The 21,454-nt window shown below is 31.3% G+C and overlaps 1 long non-coding RNA gene across 2 annotated transcripts; it reads right to left on the bottom strand.

Annotated features, from left to right (window-relative positions):
• Positions 1–4,933: 4,933 nt before the first annotated feature.
• On the bottom strand, positions 4,934–21,311 carry LOC105670160 (uncharacterized). Of its 2 annotated transcripts, none has more exons than XR_001100382.2 (5): positions 20,555–21,311; positions 19,100–19,629; positions 18,591–18,768; positions 9,589–17,135; positions 4,934–9,518 (listed from the first exon to the last, which is right to left on the bottom strand). It is a non-coding gene; the product is annotated as an uncharacterized lncRNA (long non-coding RNA). The 2 variants fall into 2 exon arrangements; XR_010890517.1 differs by having other exon boundaries at positions 9,589–17,132.
• Positions 21,312–21,454: the final 143 nt, after the last annotated feature.

Genomic DNA, 21,454 nt, shown 5'->3' with positions numbered 1-21,454 from the left:
TCATATGCTTTATGTATATATATATATATAATGTATATTATATGCTCCACATTATCTATATTTATATCAAAATATTTTTCTAAGAAATTGACATCATTTTGTATACTCTTTTTACAATAAATGTATATGATATATGTCATATTTTTTATTTCTAAAGCATAAAATATAAAGATATTTTTATTTTTTTGTGTCTATCATTTGTAAAAAAATTTTGATAAAAGAAACAACATTAATTTTGCGACTTGCAATAATCTGTTTCAATATATGCTTCTTTTAAATACTTACACTTAGCCTTATTTTATGTGATTAACTTGGTATTTAAAATACGTATCAAAATCGAAAATGTATTTCTATTACAGTAGAAACGAAACATTCTTGTCTTACAACAGAGAGAAATGGCAAAATATAATATTGTCTAAAGTACAGTCCAATAAAAACTGTTAAAATTGAACATTTTATAAAACCACTGTGATTCATGAAAAATCAGAATTATTATTTCAAAAATATAGATATATTTCGACTGTGTGTTTTAAACTGCACTACACATTCAAAATTCACAGAATAAATTTATTTCTGCAAAGTTGTGTATAATGTCAGTGGAAAAGTGATTTATTTGTTATTACATATACATGATATTTTACCATTCCTTTCTGGTGTAAGACTACAATGTTTTTTTTCTACTGAACTAGAAATTAATTTTATATTTTGATGTGTATTTTAGATACCAAGGAAAACGCATAAAATAAGGCTAGTTGTAAGTATTTAAAAGAAGTATATATTGAAACAGATAATTGCAAGTCACAAAATTAATGTTTTTTTTATCAAGATTTTTTTACAAATGATACATACAAGAAACTAAAAATACCTTTATATTTCATGCTTTATAAATAAGTTATATGACATATACATTTATTATAAAAATATATACAATATACAAAATGATATTCATATAAATGATATACAATATACAAGATGATATAAAAAGTTAATTTTACATAGATACTTTGATGTGAATATACATAATATGGAGCACAGAATATACATAATATATACACATAAAGCACATGAATAAAAGTATTTTGTAGAAATTAGAATATGAATGTATGTAATTAAATAATATAAATGTTTGCAAAAATGTTGCAAAATTTATGTATAATACATACACTTTTTTATCCTTCAGAGTGCCTTCAACCCATTTTTTTCAGCCGGGTTTCGTAGCACATAACACAAACACACACACACGCACAACTAACACACACATAACTAACCTAAAAGATTCTGTATATGACAGATAGCACTGAGAACTGTATAGCGCCTCTATCCCAAAATCTCGGAACTAATCTATAGCTCTTTTTTACCTTATTCTTTCTATATTGCACACATGCTTTACATAAATCTGGAAAAGGGTGGCGTTTTGAAAATAAGTCTCTAAGCTCTATTTTTTTGGTTTTCCATTATTGTTTCATACGCTCTTCTTCGGCACATGGTCTTGTTTTGCAGATTGAAGCAGTATAATTTTGATATAAAAGATATAATTCTTTGAGGTGACATTGTCGGTAAATTTTCAAAAATTTTTTTTATTTTTTGGTTTAAATTTGACCAACTGCCGAAAGATTAGCATATGTACTTTATTTACACCAAAGGATTTGTAATTCTATTAAAGCAATAAAAAACGCCACCCTTTTTAGAAAATTGAAGTTTCGGTCGGTAACAATATGACTTCAGCATCCTCTTAAACCCAAAAAAAAATTTTAATACAAAAAAAGATTATTACAAACACAAAAAACATAAATCCTAGATCTTAAATTATAATACGAATATCAGTTTTACTTAAAACAGTTTTAATTGTAAGAAAAAATGAGTTGGTGATAACATTATTATTTAATTATTTAATTTTTCTTGATTATATATATATATGTATGCGAATGCGTGTATGTGTGTGTGTGTGTATGTGGGTGTTATTCTTTGTGAGGACAGAAAAAATTTACATGGTTGTGAAATTCGGGAGGAAGCCGAGAGAGGAAGAAGGTGGCGGAGAAGAGGAGTATCTTATGGGAGAGTTACGGCGAGTGGGCCTCTCATGGAAATCTGGGAGGAGCAGTTCATCGGGAAGTTGATTAATATTTTGATCAATATAATCGGGGAAGGGTGGATCTCTCGTGGGTGGGACTTTCGGTTCAGGAGACGGCTCGGGTGAGGGGAGAGGAGAGGACCGTATGGTGTGAGGTCTATGTGTGGATTGTGCAGTTAAATTGTGCCCTAAACCTTAAATAAGAAGATGCAAGCGACGTTAATCCTACAGTGTTTAATACGTTCCTTCAAATTAAAGATCGAGTCGGGCGTGCACGGCAAGCGGGTCGAGGAGGTAAGGTAACATTAAAATTCACTAAAAAAAAGAAAAGGAAAACTGAGTGGTTGCCTTACGAGCGCGGGGAAAGAAAGAAAAGATTTTGAACAATCGAAACTTACTGATTGCTGGTGCTGGTAGTGACGTGAAAAAATTAGGTGGGTCCTTCCAAGGAATTCGAGCTGTGTTTTTGATTGGATGATTACCCGCTGATTGTCCAAGGTGGTTGGACAATTCACGCACGAAACAAGAAAAAAATCCAAATACACTAGGCACTGGGTAGCACAGAGTACTTTACCACTTAACAGTTTTGTCTCTCACAGAACCGAACCGATGGATAACTGACTGAACTAACTGACGTCTGTTGAGCGGAATAGAAGCGAACTGATTGCTAACTGAAGGAAACGTCTGTGTGAAGAATAGTGTACTAGTAATGATGAAGTCATAGAGCTAACGCGGGCTTTTATAAGTATTGCTCCTCTTCTACGGAAAAGTCGATTGGTCCTTTTTAGTCCAAGTGGGGCGCTTAAAAATTCATCATCATTAAGGAAAATTTATACCTCGAATGGTGGTTCAAGAGCCTGAGGTGACATTTTATGTCATATTATGATGATATCACCACGACTGTAACTAATAATATCACTGTAACTTTCTGATAATGTCATAGTGACATTACAATATTCATAAATATTAATTTATACATATACATATTTACATATTTACATATTTACATATTTAATCATGAGAATTATATAAAACTTGCAAAAGGCGGCTAATAATATTAAAGATGTATTAGGTTGGCAAGAAAGTCATGTCGTTTTTTTTTTTTATGTAAATAAAAGGTAATTTTTTCATACAAAGCAAAAACTTTATTCAATGATATATTGTCCGTTTAATTCAATGACCTTTTGCCATCTTTCTAGTAGCTTTATGATTCCGGCCTCATAGAACTTCTGGTCATTATCGGCGAAAAATTGATCTAAGTACCGTTTAACAGCCTCATTAGAATCGAATTTTTTTCCGTTCAAGGAATTTTGTAAGGGACGAAATAAGTAATAGTCTGATGGTGCCAGGTCAGTGGAATATGGGGGGTGTGATAACACATCCCATCCAAGCTGTGTTGTTTACGACAATGCTAGACCACATACATCTTTAGTCACTCGCCAGAAATTGTTGCAGCTTGGATGGGATGTGTTATCAAACCCCCCCCCCCCCTATATTACAAGACGTAATATAGAACGTATATAGAATGTCTTAATGTTTATTGGGTATGTACAGCATATGAACTTGACGCGAGACATGACTGTGTCTCTTGATGTTCCATTAACTGGTGTCAGAAAATTACGTTGCATTCAGTAAACCTTTTTTGTTAATAACTTTTTAATAAACAATAACCGACTTTAAAATCGTTAAAACATTATTCTGGATAATGATCTTGATAACATATGCCATGGTCGACATTATTGGAGAATGATATATTTGTTAGTCTTACTTCATTGGAAAAAGAGATAATTGTGAATTTCTTAAAAAATAGACCAAAATAATACCTACATTTCGGTTCTAATGTATAATAATAAAAAAGTATTCAGTCAAAATATAGCTTATAATTAACTATTGAATATTCATATATGGATATTTATATATGGATATTTCAAGTTGTTCGCGAAACCAAGGCTGGAGCTGGTTTATATGTTGGAACTTAATAAAGAGGCACTGGAAGCACTCTGAATGAATGCAAGTGTCGATTGCGGTAATTAGGTAGCGGATTAGAGCGATAGAGAACGTTGAGAGGAACGTAAGATAGAAAGAGATAGAAAAACTTGTTGTCGTCCGCTGCGCGAAACGACAATCTCGGAAAGTGAGCAAGAACTCTGAGAGACAGAGATAGGCAGAAAAACGGAAAATTGGAGAAGGCAATAGAATATCGAGAGATGTCGCGAAAAAATGTCCGGTTGCACTCAACAAATTTATAAGTTTAGAAATGCGTTTATTTCTAATAAATTCACTACATAAGACCACCTTATGTGAGTCTGAGATCGAACACTCGCGACTTTTCGAACGTTTTCTATCTTAATTTTCCCTTTTTTCGCTTCGTATCAAATTCAAAGAACTTCTGGCTCCGGAATCGAGGAAGCGCTTTATATACGCTGCTTGGTTTTGCCTTGGTGGCTCGAGAGGGGCACAGAGCGCTTATTTAGAACTTTGAAAGAAACAGCTATGTAACCAAAACAAATATCGGCCTTGTTGACAGATAAACGATGATTGAACGGACGGTAATATAAGTAATGATTTTCATGCGATCGCTAACACAAGTAAAATTTAATACGAGCTTATCCGATATTTTGATAATGCTCGAAAATTAGTGACTTCTAAAAGCATGTAAATTAAAACTTCAATATCGTACTCCTTAGTTCTCTAACGTGCCAAATTGTAAAACGTTTTCCAACGAACATCATATATCTGAATGAGAAATCTGAATATTTTTCTGAACAATTCTTAATAAGTAAATTAAATATCTTAAGTACATTTGTCCTATATTTATGGATCGGGAACAAAAATGAAAAACACAAGGACACTTTCAGTATGTATGCTGTAATAACTATACTTTAATTCTAATTATACAGTCCATGTGAGAAACATGTTTTCGCGGAGACGAGAGAGAGCAAGTCCTTGACCGCGCTCGTACCGCTACTGCAAACATTAATAATTCACAAGCTTTTTGCATGTATCTTTATTCCACGCGCTATTTATTCACATTTATTATAATTTAATTATTCTTTTTCTCGAGTGGTTCAAAGAAATGTATTTGCGTTTCCGAAAAGGCAGGATTTTACATATTCTGTTTGAAATTTCGGACATCAATAGATTTTGGTTGGAAATACTCGAAACTCACAGTTTAAAATAAATTCAAATTTGTGAATTTTAAAAGATACGCGCATTGCAAAATTGGCATCTAACATAGAACTGCCTTTAACAAAAGAGAATTACATTTTAATTGTAATATTTATTCCATTGTTTTTTTATTATTTTGTGCAAATACATTTCTTCAATGTTCCTTTTAATGTATTGTTATTATTCATATAATGTAAAATATTTAATTTTCTATTGACTTCTTATTTTCTACATAGTGTACAACTACTATATTTTTTTATGTGTCATACTTTAATACTTTAATACATTTGAAACGTCTTAAAATTACAAATGTTTATGCGTATATAGACATTACCGCACAGTGCGTCTTATTTCTATTCTTATTCTAATTTAGAACTAACTTAGAACGTGATTCTAATTTAGTATAATAATAAATACTTTACTGACGCACACATTGGTACCATAACATATCTCAGTTTATAGTTTACGACTATATTGTTACATAAATGTTGTAACAAATATATCATAGTTATAACAATACTATTCGTGTCGCGTCATTGTTATAATTCTGCTGCACAATAAATGTATCGCAAACAGTTTGCAATAGATGTTAAATCCGAGGAAAATAATACAGGAAAATACATCGCTTGCTTATCGTTGAATTAAATGGACTAATTAAGTTTCCACGTTGGGTCAAGATAATTGATGTTAGCAATCGGAAGGAAAGAGATAAATGTATCTCTTGTTACGGAAATTTAGAGAAGATTTATTAGCAACTTCAAAAATAGCGCGATTGGAAGCAAAACAAGATTATATTAAAGAACATTTACTGGATTCGAATAACAGTCCTGTTCCAACTGCTCCAATGATAAAACAAAAGACGCGCAGGAAAATTGGCCGTTTACAAACAACCAAACAAACTAAATTATTTGGAGGATCATTAGAAGAATATTTATATGCGACTAAAGAGGAAATACCTCTTATTATTAAAAGTTGTATCCAAATTATTAATTTATATGGAATGCATCATCAAGGCATTTTTCGTGTATCTGGTTCTCAGGTTGAAATTTACAAATTCAAAGAATCGTTTGAGCGAGGAGAAGATCCCCTTGCTTATATTACTGATGCATCAGACATTAATTCAGTTGCCGGTTTATTAAAATTATATCTTAGAGAATTAAGGGAACCTCTGTTCCCTTTAATTTATTTTGAAAAATTAATAGATATTTCGAAAAATAATTCTCCAAATGACATTATTATAAAATTAAAAGAATTAATTTCCACTTTACCAAAATCTATAATTATCGTGCTACGATATTTATTTTCGTTTCTTAACCAGTAAGTATTATTTATCTACATGCAAGTATAAAAGAGATACATTTAAATTAAATTGTAATCTATGTTTCAGCCTGAGTGATTACGCCGACGAAAATATGATGGATGCTAATAATTTAGCTGTTTGTTTTGGACCATCCATCATAAATATTCCAGATAATTACGATCCCGTTATTAGTCAAAATTGTATAAATATTGTTATTAAATATATTATTATTTATGCCGAAGAAATATTCCCTGAAAAATTAGACGGGATAAAATATGAGAAACATTTTACAGAAGATTTAGACGATGTGTAAGTAGAAAATATTATTATTGTGCATAACGACGCACCACGCGAGCAGATTTTAGTGTTTTAGATCCTTTAAACGCACATGTAGTAAAGAGAATGATTTCACTCACTGCAATAAACTTTTTTAGCCACTATTGACTTCCGGACAATATAAAATAATAGATGAACTAATCTGTTATTATGCCGATACGACCGTTGTCTGTACATTGTACCTATCTATTACTTAGTTTTATGAGCAATTTTTAATCCCGTTTGTTAAATACTACTGTCTCTTGTGTACGTATTTTATTTATGTGCTGATTTTGCATGCGAATAATTGTAAGTGTAACTCAATATTGTGCAGTTTTCAAAATTTTATTCTTTATCAATTGTGTTGGAACGAGTTACGAATTATGTTAATTTTTTGCAATAATCATGAAACAATCATGAATCATTTCGATGGAGATCTTCAAAATCAATCTTTATCAGTGCATCTTACCGAATCAATCAGCAACTTTTTATATATTATTGTTTTATGTTGTCAATGAATTATACAAGTATCATACAGATGTAGATTTTTCACAAATTGTCATTAATTATTACCATTTTTATCTCCATATTTGTGTGTAAAAATTTGTAAAATTATATCCGGGGTCCCTTCATTACCGGATAACTTTTCAAATATATTCTTTTGCAAATTTATCATCTTCTCTTAGCAAAATAAATCTGAGAGCTTTATATTCTATGTATTACATATTAGAATTTAATATATTAAAATAATAAAATTGTAAATATAAAACTTAGCTAAGACAAAAATTTAAAATTAACTTAAACTTAAGAAAAATAAAGAATTTTGTTCTATTGATTCTAAACACTTAAAAATCTTTTTCAACAATTTGCAATTTTAAAATTATCAGCATCTTAATAGAAATGCGTCAATAAAATATTTATTATTATACTATTCTAAATTAGCATAATAAAAAAAATAAAACGCACTGCGCGATAATATCTGTATATGTATAAACTAGTGCTTGGTACGATCTGCGCATTTCGGTCAATTTTTGGTAAAGGCTATTAAACGTAAAAGAGTTTTAGTAGCAAGTGTTGCCACATCCTATGTGCAGGAGCCATCACGTGCGCAACTTGTGCCGATTCAATAGATAGCGAGACGCATTGGCACGTGTTCGATTGTTGTGAAAAAATTGTTCATTGTAAAATATATTCTTTTGTATTGTGTGTGTTTTTGTTATGTTTTCTTTCTATACACGAATGATGGGAGGCCAAATTACTATAAACGAAATAAGAAAGATATAGCCATAGTAATTTAACCTCCCATCATTTGTGAATAGAAAGACATAGCTATGTTGGCCAATGCGCCTCTCTTTTTATAAATTGAATACACTCGCTTATTAACATTGCATAGATACGCTAAAAAACTTTGTAATTAATTTAGCTGCAATTAAAAAAATTATTAATATTTGTCAGTGGGAAACTTTCTAAATTTTCTAGAAGGTATTGTTAGAATGCTGCTGCTACAAACTCTATATGTGACAAACAATATTGTAGCAGACACAAAAAGCAGCGATAAATTTTTTGTTGTGACATATAGAAATCTACCTACATCAGCAAAACATTTTTTGTGTGATATTAGACGCCAGTTTTGCGATGCGCATATCTTTTAAAATTCACAAATTTGAATTTATTTTAAGCTGTGTGCTCTGAATATTTCTAATCAAAATCTATTTACGTCAGTCCGAAATTTCAAACAAAATATGCAAAATTCTGTCCTTTCGGAAATGCAAATATGCTTCTTCAAACCACTTCAGAGAAAAAATAATTAAATTTTAATGTTGTTATATATGCAATTAAATAGCGCGTGGAATGATGGTACGTGCCCGAATGAAGTTACATGCGAAAAGCTTGTCAATTACTAGCGTTTGCGGTAGCGGCTCGAGCGCGGTGAAGGATGCGCTCTTTGTCGTCTCCGCGAAAACATACGTTTTTCGCATAGACTATAATTAGAATTAAAGTATAATAATATTATAGAATATATATTACTAAGAGTGTCCTTGTATTTTTCATCTTTATTCCCGATCTACAAATATATTGCAACTTTACTGCAACATGGTTCAGATAGAGGCTGCGGTAAGTCACTTGAAGATTTAGACGATCTTGGATCTAATTGAGTGAAATTTTGATAGTTTATGAGTTCTTCAACAGACACATCAATTTCTAAAAGAACAAAACAAAATACGATTAATGAAAATAGATGCTAGTTACATATCTAGCAATGACAATATTCAAATAACACATTACCCTCTTCCGAATAGTTACTACTATCCGGTTCTTTTGTGCCTAACGTAGATTCTTCAGTTTCTCTAAAACATAAATTAAACCAATGTAGAAATTTAAAGATTTTTTGAAATGACCAAAGAACAGTTTAAACATTGATAAATAATATTTTCTATTTACACATCGTCTAAATCTTCTGTAAAATGTTTTTCATATTTTATCCCGTCTAATTTTTCAGGGAATATTTCTTTGGCATAAATAATAATATATTTAATAACAATATTTATACAATTTTGACTAATAACGGGATCGTAATTATCTGGAATATTTATGATGGATGGTCCAAAACAAACAGCTAAATTATTAGCATCCATCATATTTTCGTCGGCGTAATCACTCAGGCTGAAACATAGATTACAATTTAATTTAAATGTATCTCTTTTATACTTGCATGTAGATAAATAATACCTACTGGTTAAGAAACGAAAATAAATATCGTAGCACGATAATTATAGATTTTGGTAAAGTGGAAATTAATTCTTTTAATTTTATAATAATGTCATTTGGAGAATTATTTTTCGAAATATCTATTAATTTTTCAAAATAAATTAAAGGGAACAGAAGTTCCCTTAATTCTCTAAGATATAATTTTAATAAACCGGCAACTGAATTAATGTCTGATGCATCAGTAATATAAGCGAGAGGATCTTCTCCTCGCTCAAACGATTCTTTGAATTTGTAAATTTCAACCTGAGAACCAGATACACGAAAAATGCCTTGATGATGCATTCCATATAAATTAATAATTCGGATATAACTTTTAATAATAACAGGTATTTCCTCTTTAGTTGAATCTAAATATTCTTCTAAAGATCCTTCAAATAATTGAATTCGTTTAGTTGTTTGTAGACGGCCAATTTTTCTGCACGTCTTCTGTCTTATCATGGAAGCAGTTGGAACAGGACTCTCGTTTGAGTCCAGCAAATGTTCTTTAATATAACCCTGTTTTGATTCCAATCGCGCTATTTTTGAAGTAGCTAATAGATATTTTCTAAATTGTTGTAACAAGAGATACGAATATCTCTCTCGTCCCAATTGCTAACATCAATTATCTTGGCCCAAACTTAATTAGTCCATTTAATTCAACCATAAACAAGCGATGTATTTCTCTGTGATATTTTCCTCGGATTTAACATTCCTCGGATTTAACATTAACAACAAACTATTTGCAATACATTTATTGTGCAGCGGAATTATAACAATGACACGACACGAATAACATTGTTATAACTACGGTGCATTTATTATTATGACATTTATGTAACAATATAGCCGTAAACTATTAATTGAGATATAAGCGAGTTACTCCGCAGCCTGTGTGAACCATTGCAGTAAAGTTGCAGTATATTTGTGGATGAGGAACAAAGATGAAAAATACAAGGATATTCTCAGTGATATGTATGCTGTAATAACTATACTTTAATTCTAATTATACAGTCTATGTGAGAAACGTATGTTTTTGCGGAGATGACAGAGAGCGAGTCCTTCACCACGCTCGTGTCACAAACGCTAGTAATTGACAAGCTTTTCGCATGTAACGGGCACGTCATCTTCATTCCACGCGCTATTTATTCGCATGTATAACAACATTATAATTTAATTATTCTTTCTCTGAAGTGGTTCGTAGAAACGTATTTGCGTTTCCGCAAAGGCAGGATTTTGCGTATTCTGTTTGAAATTTCGGACTGACGTAAATAGATTTTCGTTGGAAATTTTCGAAGCTCACAGATTAAAATATATTCAACTTTGTGAATTTCAAAAGACGCGCATCGCAAAATTGGCGTCTAATCACTCAAAAGATGTTTTGCTGATGTAGGTACACTTCTAGGTGTCCCAACAAAATTTTATCGCTGCTTTTTGTATCTGCTAAAATATTGTTTGTCACATATAAAATTTATAGCAGCAATATTTCAGCAATACCTTCTAGAAAATTTTGGTTTTATTGCAAAATATTAATCACTGCATGAATAAATATAAGTTTTGATACTATAGGTAGAACGATCTTTATGACAAATATAGCTACCGATTGTAACTATAGCATCGAGATAATATGACAACATAATCTAGATGTCACAGCTGATTAATTTTTTTAGCTGCAGCTAAATTAATTACATAGCTTTTTAGCGTACCTTTGCAATGTTAATAAGCGAGTGTATTCAATTTAGAAAAAGAGAGACGCATTAGTCAACTTACTATGGCTATAAGCTATACCTTTTTGTTTCCGTTCATAGTAATTTCGCCTACCATCATTCGTGTATAGAAAAAAAACGTAACAAAAACACACACAATACAGAAGAATATATTTTACAATAAACAATTTTTTTACAACAATCGAACACATGCCAATGTGTCTCGCTACCTATTGAATCGGCACAACTTGCACACGTGATGACTCCTGCACATAGGATGTGGCAACGCTTTTGCTCACATTTGAGACTTACGATTACAATTAAATCTTTTTAACGTGTTATTAATCTTTACGCAATGTGCAGATCGTGCCGAGCACTGGTATATGCGTATATAAACATTATCACGCAGCGCGTCTTATTTTTATTATTATTCTAATTTAGAATAGTATAATAATAAATATTTTATTGACGCATTTCTATTAAGATGCTGATAATTTTAGAATTGCACTTATTGAAAATTGTAGTTATTGAAAAAATATTAAGTTTTTAAAATTAATAAAGAGAGAACAAAATTCTTTATTTTTCTCAAGTTTAAGTTAATCTTAAATTTTTATCTTAGCTAAGTTTTATCTATAATTTTATTATTTTAATATGTTGAATGCCAATATGTAATACATAGAATATTAAGCTGTCAGATTTATTTTGCAAAGACAAGATGATAAATTTTTTAAAAGAATATATTTCAAAGGTTACTCGGTAATGGTGGGACCCCGTATATAATTTCACATATAACAAATAATGGAGATGAAAGATCACAATGAATAATAATTTGTGAAACATCCACACCTGTATGATACATTGACACTTGTATAATTCACTACCAACACAAGACAATAATATGTGAAAAAGTGCTGATCGATTCGGCAAGTTGATAAAGATTGATTTTGAAAATCTCCATTCAAATAATTCATGATTTTGTTTCATAATTATTACAAAAAGTTAACATAATTTGTGACTTATTCTAACACAATTAATGAAGAATGATGGAATTTTGAAAATTGCACAATATTGAGACACTTACAATTATTCGCATGCAAAATCAGCGCATAAATAATATACATACACAAGAGACAGTACCATTTAAGAAACGGGATTAAAAATTGCTCGTAGAACGAAATATATAGTGTTCCATTTTAAATGATGGCCTCAAAAATCTCTTGAACAATGCATTTTAAAGAAAAATGTTTCATATAAAAGTTAGGGGGTTCAATGGGGGCCAGTAGATAATCTTATTAGATTTTAGGTCCGGAATTTTTATGTTGGGCCCGGTAGGACCCAAGTCAATTTTTTTTAAATGGAGACCTCCATTTTTAATAGCAGATTTGGATTCTATACCTCAAAATTAAACAATTTTGTTCTTGGTTATTTTTTGCTAAACCCTCTTCAACAGGCCCAAAACATTGTTCGAATTTATTATGTAATTCATTATGAAACGTCTATTTTTGGGTACTTTAAGGTTTGGATCTTATGGTTAGATTGAATGCTAGATTTAAGTCGCAAGTTACGACCCAATAAAAACCAAATCGATGTTTTAAATAAAACCCACCAATTTCTTATCGCTGATCCAAGTCTTCAATTCAAACAGTTTTTTGTTTTTGAAAGATTGATTAGATTTTGGTTTCTAGTTAATTGTCGATATTATTCTGGTGCTCGAGGAATGTCGTGGTAATTACCAACAAGTAATGCTGGCTTGTTACACGGGGCACGGAACGTGTTAAACGATGGTTTCCAATACCTCTTTACTGCAACATGATTCAGATATAGGCTGCGGAATAACTCGATTGTTGTTGAACATGATACAGATATTGTTTTTTATTCTAACTGCATCAAACTTTGGCAATTAATTAATTTTTCTATTGTAAACTATCCCCGTTAATAGTTTACGGCTATATTGTTACATAAATGTTAAAATAAATGCACCGTAGTTATAACAATGTTATTCGTGTCGTGTCATTGTTATAATTCCGCTGCACAATAAATGTATTACAAACAGTTTGCAATAGATGTTAAATCCGAGGAAAATAATACAGGAAAATACATCGCTTGCTTATCGTTGAATTAAATGGACTAATCAAGTTTCCACGTTGGGCCAAGATAATTGATGTTAGCAATCGGGAGGAAAGAGATAAATATATCTCTTGTTATGGAAATTTAAAGAATGTTTATTAGCAACTTCAAAAATAGCATGACTGGAAGCAAAACAAGATTATATTAAAGAACATTTACTGGATTCGAATGACAGTCCTGTTCCAACTGCTTCAATGATAAGACAAAAGACGCGCAGGAAAATTGGCCGTTTACAAACAACCAAACAGACTAAATTATTTGGAGGATCATTAGAAGAATATTTATATGCGACTAAAGAGGAAATACCTCTTATTATTAAAAGTTGTATCCGAATTATTAATTTATATGGAATGCATCATCAAGGCATTTTTCGTGTATCTGGTTCTCAGGTTGAAATTTACAAATTCAAAGAATCGTTTGAGCGAGGAGAAGATCCCCTCGCTTATATTACTGATGCATCAGACATTAATTCAGTTGCCGGTTTATTAAAATTATATCTTAGAGAATTAAGGGAACCTCTGTTCCCTTTAATTTATTTTGAAAAATTAATAGATATTTCGAAAAATAATTCTCCAAATGACATTATTATAAAATTAAAAGAATTAATTTCCACTTTACCAAAATCTATAATTATCGTGCTACGATATTTATTTTCGTTTCTTAACCAGTAGGTATTATTTATCTACATGCAAGTATAAAAGAGATACATTTAAATTAAATTGTAATCTATGTTTCAGCCTGAGTGATTACGCCGACGAAAATATGATGGATGCTAATAATTTAGCTGTTTGTTTTGGACCATCCATCATAAATATTCCAGATAATTACGATCCCGTTATTAGTCAAAATTGTATAAATATTGTTATTAAATATATTATTATTTATGCCGAAGAAATATTCCCTGAAAAATTAGACGGGATAAAATATGAGAAACATTTTACAGAAGATTTAGACGATGTGTAAGTAGAAAATATTATTTATCAGTGTTTAAACTATTCTTCGGTCATTTCAGAAATCTTTAAATTTCTACATTGGTTTAATTTATGTTTTAGAGAAACTGAAGAATCTACATTAGGCACAGAAGAACCGGATAGTAGTAACTATTCGGAAGAGGGTAATGTGTTATTTGAATATTGTCATTGCTAGATATGTAACTAGCATCTATTTTCATTAATCGTATTTTGTTTTGTTCTTTTAGAAATTGATGTGTCTATTGAAGAACTTATAAACTATCAAAATTTCACTCAATTAGATCTAAGATCGTCTAAATCTTCAAGTGACTTACCGCAGCCTGAACCATGTTGCAGTAAAGAGGAAACTATTTTTGATGTAAATATTGGAAACCAAACGGCACTATTGGAAACCACCGTTTAACACGTTCCATGCCCCGTGTACCACCGATGGCCCACGCTGAACTTTCCATTCAGGCTGTGTGTGTTTAATATTTTATATAAACAAATACATTATTATAAAACATTTGACAACTTATTTCTTTTATTCTACACTATTTTGATAATACGTCAATCTTAAAGTTATTATAATATATACGTTTTGAGCTGAAATAATAAATGCGCCAGTGTGAACCATCGGTGGTACACGCAAAAACGGGCTGGGCACGGAACGTTAATAATTTATCATTCATTCGATGCCCAATCTTTTTCTTTTCGTGTTTTGTTTTTGCTTTTTATTGTGTTGTACATACCGACGCACCGCGCGAGCAGATTTTAGTGTTTCAGATTCTTTAAACGCATATTTAGTAAAGAAAACAATCTCACCCACTAACTTTTTTAGCCACTATTGACTTCCGGACAATATAAAATAGTATAATAAATAAACTAATCTGTTATCATTATGCTGATACGACCGCCGTCTATGCATTGTACCTACCTGTTACTCAGTTTTACGAGCAGTTTTTAATCCCATTTCTTAAATGGTACTGTCCAGTAAACACAAAGTAATAGACATTTAATGGACGTTTCTTCGACCTGTATTTCTCCCTGGGACATTAATGTTATAATTTCCCACTCAACAATATAATTGTTACGTACAAGGCATGTTATATTGCAGCTACATTGTTGAGTGGAAAATTTATAACATTGATGTTATGTTATTGCTTGTGTTTACTGAATGTCTCATGTGTATCTATTTCATTTATGCGCTGATTTTGCATGCGAATAGTTATATATGTCTCAATATTGTGCAATTTTCACAATTCCATTCTTCATCAATTGTGTTAGAATGAGTCACAAATAATGTTAATTTTTTGCAATAATCATGAAACATAATCATGAATCATTTGAATGGAGATCTTTAAAATCAGTCTTTATCAATCTTGCCGAATCGATCAGCACTTTTTCACATATTATTGTCTTGTGTTGTCAGTGAATTGTACAAGTGTCAGTGTATCATACAGGTGTGGATGTTTCACGAATTATTATTCATTGTGATCACTTTCATCTCCATTATTTGTTATATGTAAAATTATATACGAGGTCCCACCATTACCGGGTAACCTTTGAAATATATTCTTTTAAAAAATTTATCATCTTCTCTTTACAAAATAAATCTGACAGCTTAATATTCTATATATTACATATTGACATTTAATATATTGAAATAATAAAAATGTAGATAAAACTTAGCTAAGATAAAAATTTAAGATTAACTTAAACTTGAGACAAATAAAGAATTTTGTTCTGTTGATTCTAAAAACTTAAAAATCTTTTGTAACAATTTGCAACTCTAAAAGTACCAGCATTTTAATAAAAACGCTGCTTAAAAGATTTTTTTTTTTTACTTTCAACCGCGACGCTACATCTAGACGCCACATCTCCGGTGCCGAGACTCCTTGTATAAATAAGAGAAATGTGATTTAAAGTAAATAACGATATAATAATTCGTATCTCGTTGCTGCACGCACAAACCCAATAGAACAAGACGACGTCGTAGATCCTGCGCATCCCCTGTTAAACTAAATGAGACACGTATACCGATTTCGCTCAGGCAACATTAATTTTTGCCTCTTGCGTTCGTGCGCGATTCAAACCTCGCTACGATTATTTTTGTGATTGTTCGCAGACGAATATTGAGATTCCGTTGAGACTAGCTAGGATATCGATTCTTTATTGTTCCAATAATAATTTTCAAGTACTTTTCGTTCTCTGAAAATCGATGGCGTTCTCCAAGTGGCGAAGCACAAGGTCGAGTACATTGAAGATGTCGGTAACGCGAGCCTAGGGGTGCGTTCGGGGACGCTATTAGCGCTATTTGCGTCATTCTATCTTTATTGCTCATTAGACATAAAACAAGAATAGAATGATACAATAACGCTGATAGTGCGCTCTCCGAACACACCCTAGATCAGCAATCTGTTGTGATTGATCTAAACTTGCGTTATCAATAGAAACGCAATAACCAGGAAACATCAACGACTGAAACATCGGACAACGAGTCGCAACAGAAGCTGCAAACGACAACGAACTTATCTTTGAATCGCGAAATCTGGCAGCGCCGCTCTACGTCGCAGACACAACTGATGCCGCCTCCTGCAAAATCATCTTCCTCTTCCCGCGCAGCCCAGGAATTTCGCAAGATGCGGCAGAAGCAAACACCCGACTTGGTGATGGATCCACCATTATTGACGCAAGATTCAGGACAGCAGGAAGTCCGCATCGTTCAGCAGTCTGAGTTACGCTAAAGTCTGCTGAAAAAAAAATTTTTTGCATTTTTTTTTTTGTTTTTAACTGAGTAAATAGAATATCTAAAAGTGAATGCGACATAAATGCAAAATTAATTATCAATTTACTCTTCACGTGATACATGTGCTATATCTGATCATTTTCATCAATTATATTTTCATCTGCTAATTATCACTCTTTTCTTCAAATAAACATCTTCTCTTTCATGAATTCTATTTCGTAAACGTTTGGGCGAAGAACATTGATCATCTTTCCTTGTAATAAATTGTATTCCTAATTCTAAATATTTTTTTTTTAATCTTTTATTCAAAGCACGGCAATAATCAGATTCTTCATCAGAAACAGTTTTTTTATTTCGTTCTATATTACATATCGAATAGATTTCTAAGCAATTTTCATTATTTCTATTTTCAAGAAATAAACTAGAACTTTTTTTGACGTCAATCAGGCGTCGCAGAAGTATTTTTCATCTGAGGGGGCAAAATTTATAAAGGGGATACATAATACATTCATAATATGTATATATATATATATATATTCAGTTTAATTGAAGTACACGAAGAGAATACACGAGTAACGAAGAAAATTAAGCGCATTAAATTAATTAGAACAAAATATTTTTCGTACATTTATACTACCCACTAAGTGGCCTATTATTTAGTGTATGAATGGTTCATCATACATATATATCTATATGTATATAACTCCATTCAAACACCAAATAATAGGCCACTTAGTGGGTAGTATAAATGTACGAAAAATATTTTGTTCTAATTAATTTAATGCGCTTAATTTTCTTCGTTACTCGTGTATTCTCCTCGCGTACTTCAATTGAACGAGTAAATAGTAAAAAAAAAAGAAAAAGAAAAAGAAAAAAAATAACCCATTTTTCTATCTTTGATGTAAGTATTTGATACTCAATATTTTCGATCATAAAATACCTGAAAAAAACAAAAAAATTTCAGGGGGGGCGTAGCCCTCTGGGTGGACGGTTGCCCCCTCTGCCCCCCCCCCCCCTCCCGGTTCCGCGGCGTCTGACGTCAAGGGACTTTTTTGAATAAAATCTAATAATGTTTTCAAAATATTTACTAAAACATTAATTTTTTGTCTAATAGAAATAACAAAAAGTTATATTTTTTCCTATAATTTTGCAATTTTTTATATTTTTTAATATGTTAAGCATTTTTTCTCCGTAATGTTATAATTTGATACATAGCTGAACATTTATTACATTATTTAAGCATTATTAGTAAAAAAGTTTATTGTTATAATTTTTGTAGTCAATTATAACGATATAATAGTTTGTGATGAGTTTTCTTCAAATAATAATTTAATTATAAAAAAGCTTTTTGATGCAACTTTGAACTAAACTCGATTCAACTCGATTAATAACTCGATAATTTTAATTTAAAAATTTCCCACAATATAACTAATTAATTTGTAATTAAAATTTCACTTACCATCTGTTCTATCGTTAGAAGAGTCGTCGGACATCATTCTATTTGGGTTAAATAATCTTTTTTTATAAGTTTTTTATTTTTGGATTTATGGCGGATATGCCCATCTACAGAACTGGCAGAAACATAATTTTCGAAATCTGTCGGCTTCTATTTTGATCAAGGTTGATATCAGATTCATCTGTTAAAAAAATTATTTTGAAATTTGCATTTATAATATGTTGATAGTCGAATTTAATAATTATTAATTTACTAAATTTTTTATATTATAAGAAAGCTATGAATCTTCGATGTAGTTAAACTTAAATATACAGACAATAATTCACACATGGAATTAAAAAATTCAAGTGTAACTTCAACTGTTAATTAAAATTGAGTAATCGAAAGTAATCATATTATTTCATTTAAAATGTTATGTTAAAAATACAAATTTTATTGTCAATACATTAAATATATCAAATAATTTCTTTAAAAAATATTTTTTTATGAAAGTAATAAATTTTACCAATTACCTCTATATGTTCTACATCATTAGAAATAATAGATTCATTCGTGAAACTTGCTACAATTTTGTCATCAATTCTCCGTTTTTGATTAAAAAAACTCTTTTTGTTGTGCGTTTCAAAAACTTCCTGGCTATTTTTCATAGCCACAGTATTTTTTCCGATGTTTTTTATTCTCTATTCTTTCGATATTTTCTATTCTTTCGAAACCTTTAACTGACACATCATTAAAACTTTGTTCTGATTTTGGAAGTTGCTAGAGCATGTGTTATCGTAGATTTTATTCCTGTTGTAAGTGCCTGTTGTAAGTACAATATCAAAGAATAGAGCAGTTGTAACATTGCTAAGCTTCTTTCGTGTTGCCATTTTGATGACCAAAATGGCCGATTCTCAACACGATTCACTGTGTGTTCAAGACGTGCTTGCTCTGCTGTGTGTGCAGCTCCCAATGCAGCGATCACAAAATCTGTCTTTCCACATGATATTTTATATAATATTTTATCCATATTTTGTTCATAAATCAAGATTATACTGCACACCTACAAAAAAAGTGACGCAGGTCAAACAAAACAATTGTTCAGAAAAGAGAAAAGAAGAAATTTTATTAAGATTAATAATAATGTTTCCTATTAATAACATAATAAATTAGTTTTTATCTCGTCGCAAATTATAAATCATCTGAAGCAAGCTTGATTTTATGGAAAATAATTTCACATGTCTATGCTTGGTTAAACAATAATTTAAAAATTAATTATTTACGGTAGTATTAAATATATCAGACTCATTCAGTATTTGAATTCAATTTCTATCACTTTTCCTAAATGAAGACTGATGCATTTAGAACACAATTTGCACATGAAACAAAATTTGAAACATTTTTTTTATTATTAGTTATCATTTAAAACGGAAATGGGAGCAGCTTTCGGTTCGATTTTCGGGTGACTTGGGGTGGCTGACGCCCATTGCCCTCTCCTTGCCGTAGCAACGTCGGACGATCAATACAATTTGTATATACGATGGAAAGGTCAACAAGGACTCCTTAATGCGTCTGATTTTCTTAAAGCTTGTAATTGCGTTTTGTTTGTAAATTGCGTACTTTTAAAACCTTTCATCTTTGTAAATTGTACCAATCACTCTCCTTTTAACTCTTTTTCGTCTGTTCTAGTTAATTATTAACATTATAATTTATAAAATGTGTGTTAAATGTTAACGTTACTCTTGAACAGGCAGAAACGTCTGTTTATATTATTTTGTTTATTTCTTAAATACACATATAAGCACGAACACCAAGCATCGACTCATTCGCTCCTCATTCTTTATATTTGATATTTACCGTCTGAATCTTAATAATTTTAATTAAAATTGTAAATATTTTGTTGTAAATATTTGTATTTTATATAATATTAATAATGCACATTGTTTATACATAAGTATAACATAGTAATATATATTTTGTAGACGTACCTTCGATATCAGGTTCACACTAAATTTATTTAAACATTGATCAGAAAGACAGAACGAAAAGAAATAGAATCCGGTTGACAATATAATTTCTTTGTTCATTTGAACTCCGAACTCGCGGACTGGCTGAGTGCATTCGAGATCGCGTTTTTTTAACTTAAGGAAGAGCAAACGTTCCGTTCGCGGCAAAGACTTTGACAGACAGAAGCCTGAGAGGCGAAGTGAGGCGGAGCTACCAGTTTTCCCCGGAGAGCTCCGTACGCACCCAACCGAGACCCGCTGACGTCACGTGTTCGTATGCGTTCGGCTTTCGGTTTGTAAAAGCAAGCGGACATATGTTTTGCGTCTCCTTCGAAGCTGAGGCAAATAGAGAATGCTCCTAATTGTCCCTTAAGCCCATTACACAATGAAAAAAATAAGGAATAAAAAACAAGAAACATGGAATAAGGAATAAAAAATATGAAATAATGGAATCCAACAAACCGGATACTGCCTTTCAATGCACAATGGAAAGGTAAGAAATATGTAATAAGAATATCTTATTCCTTATTCTCTATTTCTTATTTCTTATTTTTTCATTGTGTAATGAGTTTTAATCTTCAATCTCCAATTTTCAATGCATAGTCTGATACAGGCTTTAGGAGTATGTTGCGAACTTCTCTCCCCTATTAGGTCTGTTCTTTGGATGCGTTCGGGGCGCTCGCTACCGCGCTATCAACGCTAACGCTACTAGCTCCGTTCATGGAGCCAGTGTTGCTAGACGGGACGCTTTTTCTCGCGCATGCGCAGCGCTGCAGCTATGAATCCAGTGGTGTATACGGCTTATAGTGTTGGGTGCTGGCGCGAAAAGTTAGACGTTTGACAGGCTACAGGAGAAAGTTAGGTGAGTACATGTAAAAAATA

This window comes from Linepithema humile, chromosome 1 (assembly GCF_040581485.1).
Source record: "Linepithema humile isolate Giens D197 chromosome 1, Lhum_UNIL_v1.0, whole genome shotgun sequence".
Taxonomy (NCBI): Eukaryota; Metazoa; Arthropoda; class Insecta; order Hymenoptera; family Formicidae; genus Linepithema; species Linepithema humile.
This window is presented reverse-complemented; position numbering and strand designations above follow the sequence as displayed.